Source organism: Pezoporus flaviventris, unplaced genomic scaffold (assembly GCF_033815535.1).
Source record: "Pezoporus flaviventris isolate CSIRO_AGI_PZ_B2104156 unplaced genomic scaffold, CSIRO_AGI_Pfla_v1 ptg000070l, whole genome shotgun sequence".
In the NCBI taxonomy this organism is placed as follows: Eukaryota; Metazoa; Chordata; class Aves; order Psittaciformes; family Psittacidae; genus Pezoporus; species Pezoporus flaviventris.
Window position 1 is genome coordinate 6,677,052 of NW_026892618.1, and position 8,704 is coordinate 6,685,755.

The 8,704-nt window shown below is 44.9% G+C and overlaps 1 protein-coding gene across 7 annotated transcripts in view; it reads right to left on the reverse strand.

The window, feature by feature from the left end:
• The window catches only part of TEAD4 (TEA domain transcription factor 4), a 54,664-nt gene extending 45,960 nt beyond the window's left edge, over positions 1 to 8,704 (reverse strand). For 2 of the 7 annotated variants that reach the window (XM_061472233.1, XM_061472237.1), the window contains exon 1: positions 8,489 to 8,620. The gene's annotated coding sequence lies outside the window, so the exon portion shown is untranslated. Of the gene's footprint in view, positions 1 to 7,995; positions 8,128 to 8,488 lie in introns of those variants that run through there. The other 5 variants (XM_061472234.1, XM_061472236.1, XR_009746731.1 and 2 more) reach the window with 4 other exon arrangements.

An 8,704-nucleotide genomic window follows, 5' to 3' on the forward strand; every position in this document is an offset into this window, starting at 1 on the left:
TGCAATCAGTAGATGAGTAGCTCCAAGGGGGTGGTGCAACTCAAAGACTGCAGGGAAAAGAAAAAAAAAACCACACTGGAAAGGGAAAAGGTGGGAAAGCAGCTAATCAGCAATGAGTAAGGTCTGTTAAAGCCCCCATGCAAGAAAGGACAGAAGTCATGAATGTGTTCACAGGGTCTCTACAGAGCGAAATAAAGATGCAACCGCAGCAAGACCAACTAGCACTGAACTACACCTAGGAAGGTAACAGAACTTTTGCAGCATCAGCCAGCAACCCGCTGCTTGGGCTCCTCAGGAGCTGTGCTCCCATCATGAAATCAGCCTGGAGGGAGCACCACTCAGCTTCAGCAGCTAGTGGGGATGGGTGGGTGCAGTTCACTGAGCCTTTGGAGTTGAGCTTCGCTCAAGCACTCAGCAACACCTTCGCCAAATGGTGAACCAGGCTGCAATCCCGCTTTTTTCCCTGGGCCTCCTGCAATGCTGGCTATTTTCTGTGGACATCTCTATGCACCCAGCATTACCACAGCAATGCTGCTTAATCCTGTGAATAAAACCAGCCAAGGTCTTACTTGCTGTAGGTGAAGCAAAAGCTCTTAACAGGCAGCAGCACTAGGCAAGGAAAACAGAACTTTCATTTCTCTGTGTGTATTGGGCAAGGTAACATAATAATTACCTCTGCAGGCTGCACTGTGAGATGTTTGTCTCCATCTCACCACTGAGTAAGACTGGTTTACAAAGAAACAAGCACTACTAGCCTCAGATCATACCCAACCTCAGCGTGGGCTCCAGCCGAAGGCTTACATAAAAGCAAGCTTGGTCTGCTTGCTACACTGAAACTGCCTGCAGCAGTTGCGGTTCCAAAGGTAGCCCAGTTCCCCAGCAAAGCAAAACAACACTCTTAAATGATTGCAGTAGCTGAGCTCTGGCTGAAACAGAGGGAGGATGCAGTGACCAGCACAGTGGTGTAAATCAAAACAAGCAGAGTATAGAACTTCTATCAGTGCAGCCCTGGATAATGCAGTCAAACAGTATGTGATTAGATAAGGCTGTGTGTGGCCTTGCACACCATCCAATCAGTTACATTTCTGATAAAGGAAACAGCACACAGAGCCTTTGCTGCGCTAAGGAGGGGAGGAAAGAAATACACAACCCAACAACAAAACTCAAAGGCTGGTTCTGCTCCCTCTAGTTTAGGGGTGGCCAACCTGGGGATCGATCCCGAGACACAGGCAAGTCATGCACAACTCCCATAGACAGGTTACATCACAAGGCCACTAGCCTTGGACTGACAAAACGATCGCTGCGTGATCTACATCTCAGCTGGGCAAGCACAATAAGCCAGCAAAGGCAGCAGAGATTGACACTGCCAGGTTGCCCTGGGACTGAGACACACAGTGGCTGGCCCCAGACCTCAACGGAACAGTGCAATTCCTGGGGAGTCACAGTTATCTCACATGTGGGAATGAGTTTCAAAGCTTCCTAAACCAATGAAGGTTGTGGCAGGGTGAAAATGGTTACCCAACCTTGTGCTAGCAGCAGTAGTCACCAGGAGTCATTGTTCCAACAAGCACAGAGCTGGTTAGAAAGCAACGAACCAGGAGAAAGTCCAGTAATCACATCTCTTTTCTACCACAGAATCACCAGCAGCGTCAGCTAAGGTTTAAATCACAGCTGTCCCTTCAAGTATAGGCAGGTGTAGACGCTGACAGATTAAAATTACTCGAGTCTTACCAAACCAAGCTAGAAACAGAAATAAATACTAGTATTTTCCCAAAGAATATTATTCGCTTCATTATTAAAGGAGAGGGAAACTTTAATGTCAACCTAAAAAGCCATGCTCCTTACCCACTGAAAGTCAGTTCTGAAAAATCTCACCAGACTCAAAAGCCTCCAATTTATCTATGGAAAAAAACTATAGCACAAAGTGAACCACCCAATGACAAAATCAGACTGTGGGCAAAATCCAGACATTAATTTCAAGACAAGAAAAGATGAACTTTAAAAGTGATTTGCAATTGCAAGTGGTGTAACTTCAGAAGGGCTCATGGTTTTCCTTTGGAAACCAGTCATCTTCTGAGCCTTTCCTGACCAGTAACGGGAAACTGAGACATTCATAATGCCCATTTTATGGTACCCAGATTGAGTTCTTATTTCCTCATCCTGCCTCCTGTTCCTGACATCTCTTAACCTCTTGTCTAGGACTCAAGGGTAGATGTCCCAAAAAAAAACCTCAGAACTGTGACACACTTAGCTTCCCATGACACCAAAATGCCACATGAACTCAGACAGAAGACAGGTATTTCCAAATCTCACCCAAAGCAGTGAAAATTTTCAAGTCCAAGACTATAGCCAGACTTCAATAAGAGAAAGAGCTGAACCTGAAGCTAAGAGATTTCCAACAGTACTTATATAGAAGTGCTGATCACAACAGCTCGGGAACACAGTCAGATTTCTGCATCTGCAGTGCTTGCAGGCAGTCTATGTTGTGGGCACGACCTATGCGGCCAGGGCTAAGGCCCTCACCAACGCCTTAAAACAAAAGCAAACCACAAACTGTCAGAACAGGTATACAAAATGGGACCTCAAGTCAAGCACCCAATTAAGCACGTGCCTGGATTTTAGTAGAGTTAGGAGCTTACAGGTGTTTGATACTTTTACTAAGCAAATGCCTAAGCAAAGAACAACCATGAAACATCTGCATTGTATGAATGAATCCTACTCACAGCTACCAATCAAGCTTCACCCTCTTGGGCTATTCCAACTCAGTTTTGAAATACACGCTCCACCTAGAACATCTGTGAGGTGAACATTCACTGCTTACACTAAGACCATCACTTCCTGAGGGCTTACACTGAGGAAAGACCACCAGATTTACTTTTACCTAAAATACCCTAGCAAACAGACAACAGCCATTTTAGCCAGGCACCAGTTCTCCTACAACTTTGACAAAAGAAACAGTAAAGCCACCGTCAACTCGGACTAGTGTAATTTTGAGCTCTCAATTGAGAGGGAGAACTCTTCTTGTGGCATAAACATATTATCCTATCCAAACTGCTGATCATGCAGGGATTATGAGTACCTGCAAATTGCAAGTACAACCACAGCCCTCAAACTGGAATCACTAAGCAAAAAAAAAAAGATAAAGAAATGACAACACCTGAAAAACATAGGCCCCCGGATACTACAGGAAAGCAAAAAAACACTGAACTCTTTGCCCTTCCAGACCCTTCTTGCCAGGAAGGTCAACAGGTTATATACCTTCTGCTGGATTAATCTACAGGAGAACAAGGGCAGCTAGCCAAGCAAAACTAGATTCTTAAAGGGACACAGCTAACAACAAACTTGACTCCAGTTTTTACAATGCGTTCTTACAGACAAAACCTGTGACCAAGAAGGGTGGTAAAAAGATAGCTCCTTCTCTGTTTTTCAGTTAGCTTACTGGGTGAATAGAAACAGAGATTTACACTGTTTCTCCTGCACAGTCATTTTCTTCTGTTCATGTAGATCCTTCACAAAGGAATGGGGGTGGGGAATCCAATGGGATTTTACTTATTTTTATAAAAATAAGTCAAAGAGCAGGTACTTGGAAGAAAATCTTCTTATGCAAACCTCTGTTTTACACCTGTTTTTTTTTTCCCAAACTGACAGGATTTTCAAACCAGCAGAACCTCTCTAAATCCGGCTAATCTGGTATCAGTGAGCCTTATTTCAAAGAGTTTCTATGAAGAAGTATGATCAAGTAAAACGAACTTAAAATACATCAGCAAATCCTTCCTTTCCATTTCAGCATACACATGCTCAGTGCTCTCTTGACTTTTCCTCCTTCACTTAAAAGTAGTTCTGGTTACAAGAGATTAGACTTTGCCTGGACATCTGTCATTAATGCTGTTTGAAGGGAGGCACTTTGAGGACTACCCTAATTTATTTTCTCTTTGGCAACAGCAAAGCAGATCCTTCAAAGGCTTGTATGTAGGCTCTGAAAGCCACTGGCACTCATGCCTCAGAAGTACAGCAAAGTAAAATACCTACCCTTTGGCAATCACACTTTAATGAAGGTAAGAACAAGGTAATTATAAGCCTACAATGGAACAGAAAAACAGAGCTAGTGACTCAGCCAGTGGCACCAGGAACTGGAAAACCTGCCCCTCCCTAGCAGGAAAACTCTAATTCATATGGTGTTAAAAACAAAGGGGAGTGACTGCATCATCTCCAGAAAAAGGAGGACCCGAGGGGCAGGAAACAACAACAATAAAACCCACCTAAAACCAAACACCACCAATAAAAAACACACACACACACACACACACAAAAAAACAAACCACAAAACAAAAAACCCAAACACCACTCAGAAGCTCCAAAAAAAAAAAAACCCAAACAAAAAATCCCAAAAGAACCAAACCCACCACCTCCAAACCCCCAAAACTCCTAATTTCTAGTCTCACACCTTTTAATGAGCTCCAAGCATGCGAATTCTTGACTTTTTACAAGGCTCTACAACGAGACATGTTGGCTATTTATTTAGCATGGTAGTAGGCATAAGACAGAAGTTGGAGAGAGGAGCATAAACTACTGTGAACCTTGATAAATTTGGTTGTTCTTCAAAGTAAGACAGAATTTCCATGAAGTTTGCAAACAAAAAGATACAGTGCATGATGTGATAGGTTTAGATTTAGAACAGCATTTACTACTCTCCAAGGAAATCACAGCTGAAAAATTACTTCAAATTGGCTTTGGAGAGTATTGATCATATTATTAGAAAATTACCAGATTCAAAACCTAAATGTAATTATATATACCAATGGAACCAAAAGGTACAGGGGGCATCTACTGGGCTGCTTCAGGGATCTCTACCAGTCCAGTTTTCTCTAACATCTTAGAAACCTAAGACTGAATAAAGGGAATGCAATGAAACTCGCAGGTGATACAGAATGAAGTTTACAAACACCAGTGAATAGAAACACTCAAAGGGATTTAGACAGCTCAAAAACAAACAAGAAAAGGAAGGGGGACAAATAAGACCATGCGAAAATAGCAACGCAAAGAAACTGAATAAACAATGAAACAAGCAGTGAAAAAAAAGAGATAAATGAAGGAAAAAGCCCTGCCAGAAGCAGGAGCTAAAGACATACAAGAGTGAGAATGCTGAATAAATGAGAGTTGTCTGCAAAGCAAATGCTTTTACAGAATGACCAGTGTAACTTTTGTCTGCCTATGCTCAGATATCACTCCAGGCAACAGAGATGAATCACCTCCAACATGTGGAATATCAGATCTCATTCCGCAAAACTAACAGAGATAAACTGAAGACTATAAAAAACAATCATTAGGCCTAGAACAATAGATGTTGAAAAATGTTTAGTCTCATTAGTAGCTTGTAAGAACCTGGAAGGTGCAAAGGCAGAGTAAGTAATCGTTTCACAGAAATACACACCAAGGCAGTAGAGCAAAAAACTTTTCTAATAATGAAGTACAGTACACTGGGCAATGCAAAACTTGCCCAAGAAAATTATTGAAGATCCACTGCACAGCATCTGGGGAAGGAGCAGGGCACAGAGGACAAGGGACACAACAAAAAACAAACAACAAGTGAGCAAGGGACAAACTGGAGCTATAGGGAAAGCATAACAGATCTTTAACAGAAAGCAACAGTGAATTTTTGCTTGCTTAAGATACAGCCATGGCCAGATAAGACAGAAAAATAATTTCATTATCACAGGAGCAACTACAGGCATGGTCCAAGGAACTATTTAAGGTGTGAAAAGATGGCAATATTGCTAAGGAAATGTCCATTCATCCCCACTCCCCATCCCCTTGTCGTTGCACTAGCTTCTCCAAACACACGAGCATTTACGTGACCACATGATTCACTGGACTGGAGAACAGAGATGGCTGATCAGCCCCCTGGCCTGGGTCCATAAACAGCAGTGCCAATACCCATGCCAGTGACAAAGGAAAGAAGTGTGACAAATATGGACAGTTTGAGGCTGTGCAGACAGGTTCTGTCTACAATAGCGGCAGCCTGAAGCCTTTGTGGACCCATCCCTTGAGTTATGTTGTGATGGAACCAAGAACTGAAAGATACAATCAGAAACAGACATATAATGCTGAGGAAGGAAAGCTGTGAACAAGTACAATGTTGCTCCAAACAACTCCAAGCAGAACCTACTGGAAACTGTAATTCTCAGCAACCTTCTCAAAACTTTACTCACTGTATTCGAGTTCTGTGAAACAAATACCCGAGTAAGAAAACCAACAGCAACTGTGATTTTACTTTAAATCACAAAGAAAATTTGGCACCATGGAGCCCTTTTTCTCTTCACAGCTTGACAGTACTATTTTCACACAGTTTTCCCACAGTTGTTCTGTAATACGCTAACATTACAACACTTATCACAGCAATAACCTAAAATACTTCACAGCAATCAGTAAAATTCATTTTAAAAATCCAAAAGATGTAGCAGGAGCCAGGACAGTGGAGAAATTTCTAATGCTCACTCTCACGAACAATAACTGCTCCCAAGATCACCTCCAAGAGGATATGAACAAGGAGCTGACTGTCCAGTTTAGAGATGATAGACTTTGTCACATGCTCGAGTTGAGGGAACTATCCAGACTGGGATTTAGGAAAACCCTGTAAGGTCACTGCATCCTGGCTGACTGCCCTTCGGTCTGCTATCACAAGTTCCAAAGAAAACCCTAGACTCCATCAGCATCCAACAGCCCCGATAAATAACCCCCTTTGTATTATCTACAGCAGGATCCAGGTTCTTCTCTGTCATCAGAAAAAGCTATCAAGACCAAAAGGTGTTAACTGCACAGATGATAGAACAGCAGTTTCAACCCGGACCTAGCACTTGTTATATTCCCAGTCTGTTCTGTTCCTCCATGTTACCCTCTGCCATGTCCTACTGCCCACTTCGGTCTGTAGAAGAACAATAAAACCTCTTACATCTACACAGACAGATGGACAGACAGATGAACGAATGCTCTGCTCACTTGCACACAGTGCAATCAAAACTAGGGGAAGCCGATCTGAGTAATAGGAAACAAGAAAAAAAAAAACCAAACAAAACACAAAACAATCCCCAAGTCTCCTTCCCTCCCACCCAGCCCCCGGCACTTGAAAAGCGCCTTGCGCTGTTTATTTGTAGAGGATTTGCAGAACTTAACTCCTAAGGTTAGAAAGTAGCATGAATGTAACTTCAGGTTAAACAAAAAAGCGTAGATCAGTTGTGGTTGGTTCTGGTTTGTTTGGTGGTTTCTTTTTGTTTGCTTGCTTTAAGATATGTGACCATTCACCATAAAGTACCTCACAGAAGTCGTTAAAATACACTGAGCTACACTCATTCTCCTTCTACAAAAAAAGCCTCATCTTTAGCATCCCATGCAAGGAGTTCTTTAACTGGAATTACCTACATGGAAAATTACTTGGAGAAGATTTTTGTCTGGGTTTCGGTGGGGCTTTTTTGCTTGGTTGGCATTTTTTGTGTGGCTTTATTTTTGTTTTCAATTTAAATCTTTTCCAGAGGCATGCCATCAAAACTCAACTCTAACTTTCGAATAACTAACTGCTCTGGGAAAACAGCATTTCTCATCTTTAGTAAAAGCCCTGTAACAACTCACATGCCTTCTCACGGATGGGTTTGCTTATGATTTTCGTTTGTTTGCTTTTCTCCATAATTTACATCAGAATTTATTACAGGGAGCAGTGATCCTCCTCTCCACCCATCCCAAGAACAGCTCTACAAGGGGCCCAGAAGCTCATTTTTTCCCCATTAGAAGTGTTAGCAGTTTTCAGCCGATGCCACAAGCAACCGAGTTGCTCAAGTCCCAGCGCCAGCAACCCCTCTCCGACGGAGGAACGCGCCGGAGCCTCCATTGAGGATGTTCTATCGCTTCCTTTGTATAGCTGTGCCTCCTCTGTCGCACACGATCGGCTCCAAACACACCCCCCCACCCCCCCTTTTCAACCCTGTCTCCCACACGCATCCGTACCCCTTCACCCCGCGCGAAAGCGGTGCTCGTGAAATAGCATGTCCTGACCTGAGCAAGGCGAGAGCGGCTGTTGTTCCGTAGGGACAGCGGAGACCCGCTCCAACTCCTCCTTCTGCTCCAGGACTTTCTGCCAAAAGAGCAGACGACGGCTGTTCCTGCGCGCCTGCCCCTCGCTCCCGCCCGATCTCCACCCCCGAGCCCGCAGGGGTGGGAGCGGGGGCTTGGGAAGGGGGCGCGGGCGGGTCAGCTTCGCGCTCGGCGACGCCACCGCCGAGTCGGAGGGAAGAGAAAAGTTGCCGGGGAGCCCCAGCGGCGCCCGGGGCGGCTCCGGGATCGGGTGGGCCCTCGGGACTCCCCCTTCCCTTGGTCCCGCAGCGTCGGGGACAGCGAGAACAATACCGGGCCGGGCGCTCCTGCCGGCCGGGTGTCCGAGGGGGGAGCTCGGAGCGGCAGCCCGGGTCGGCGGGAGCGGAGGCACAAAGCGCACACTCACCTGAGGAGCGCGGGAGCGGATGGCGGGACGGCGAACCCGGGCGGCGGCAGCGACGGCCACGGTCGGGCAGGAGTTCGGAAGGAAAAGGGAGGGTTTTTATTTCCCGTGGAGTTTGAAAGGAGGAAGTGAGGAATGCGAGGAATGAGAGTTGGTATGAAATGAACGCGGCCGTGGGAGGGGACTGCCGGCTAGCGCAGGGGCTGAGACGGGGCTAGG